We start from the raw sequence: 1,941 nt of genomic DNA on the forward strand, positions 1-1,941 counted from the left end.
AGAAGGAGGAGGAGGAGGAGGAGGAGGAGGGAGAGAGATGGAGGGAGAGAGAAGGAGGGAGAGAGAGAAGGAGAGAGAGAGAAGGAGGGAGAGAGAGAGAGGAGGGAGAGAGAGAGGAGGAAGTGGGGAGGGAGAGAGAAATTGACACTAAGAGTTGATAAAACTGAAGTTCTACATCACAGATTCACATTTGGACATTCAGTTCTGAGACCTGCATCCAGAGTCCTTATCGCTTTGCTGTGGAGTCACAATCACTAATGGAATCTGCTAGCTTTTCACATGCTGAAATTAGCTTGGATTCTCTCCCTAAACACATGTTCCAAAGCCATATGGGAATTCTGCACACTGATCCTGGCAAGCAGTCACTGCTATGGAGGAGGCTTGTGGACCCACCTAGAGGGGTAGAGAACTGTCCCCATTGAGGAGAGCCCCCTTCCTTCTCCATGATGAAGAGGATGCGAAGGGCACTTTGCCTGAGTGAGAAGAATCATTTGTGCTCTGGGATCTGTTTGCTTCTCTCTTATGAAACCTGATACCTGTTTGGATGAGACACTTCCTTGGATACTTCGCAGAAATTGAGCCCTTAAGCTTTTAACAAGAAATTCTGGGTCGACTTGCCTTAAACCTCTGGGTGGAACTTGGAAACCCTGAAAGTTTCTTGAACAAATCTAAAAACAAGCCCTTTCCAGGAGCTTACTCAAGTATTCGTTGTTTACTATTTAAGAGTCATCATCCTTAGTTGTCCAGCGTTTTTCCTCCGCGTCCCATTATCCCTCTATAGTCCACTGCTTTCCATGTCTTTTTCTGTTTCTCCCCTTGGCATCTCCCTTTTCTTCCCATCTCCTTCCTTCTCTCTTTCTCCCACTTATTCGCTTACACACATGGTCCCTTTCTACTCTTTCTGTTTCCCATTCTCAAGAGACTCGTTCCAGGGCCCCCCTCCTCAGAGAGCGCCAGGTTGGAAGATAAGTGTGCAGGAGAAGGAAGTGTGCCTTCTTCCTCACTCACAGTGACGATTAAATGGCGTCGCCAAGGCCAGCCTCCTTCATCATCGTTTTTAAATACTGTCAGTGTCAACTTGGACGGAATTATCCTGTCCCACGCGTGAGTGGACTTAGTCATTTTTCACACTGTGTGATGTGAGAACCTCAGAATCATTTTAGAGAGTAAATGAGTCCCCACCTCATTTAAATGTATACCCAGAAACCCTTCCAGTATAGCAGACAGCCCTAGTTATAAAAGGTGGGGTGGGATGTATTGGTGGATGTAAAAACTGTCCTTAGCATAGATGAGGATTTGAAGGCAGGTTGGTGTAACAGGCTTTGATTCCCTAAGAGCACACAGTGAGTAAATTGTAGTCACTCACAGTGGGATTCTACTCTGTACCTCATCCATTCTTCAGGTCTACAAAATTCCCAGGCGCTAAAGGGGCCCTTCTAAGTGAGTGTACATAGCTGGCTATTTCTCATGTGGTTTGCATTTCTGTATCAGAGAGATGATATCCCCATATAAAGCAGAGACCCTGACTGCCTCTTTGATAAAGGCATTCCCTTCCTGTCACCTCTTAACTTCTTTAATTGCTTGTGATAGATAATCCACTGAACTCCTGGATTCATATCTTGCAGCTACAGGATGCTATGAGAATTTTATTCCCTGGATGGTTTTCTAGAGAACGAATTGGGGAAAGAGATGGCTATAATGCGGATGTTAGGGCCACTAACACTTTACATGAAGAGACTGGGGTCTGATGGTTCTTATATCTAAAAAAGGCCCTGGGTTGACATCAACTCTCAATTGGTAGTGGGATTAGGTAACAGAAACCCAAAGTACAGAAAAGTCAACTTTTGTGCCTATAGGCATTTGCCTTTCAAGACATATAGTTCATTGTCCAGAGATCTGTGACCTCAGCTGTCATTTCTTGCTCTTTTTATTTTTATATTT

This window comes from Mastomys coucha, unplaced genomic scaffold (assembly GCF_008632895.1).
Source record: "Mastomys coucha isolate ucsf_1 unplaced genomic scaffold, UCSF_Mcou_1 pScaffold18, whole genome shotgun sequence".
NCBI classification, from domain to species: domain Eukaryota; kingdom Metazoa; phylum Chordata; class Mammalia; order Rodentia; family Muridae; genus Mastomys; species Mastomys coucha.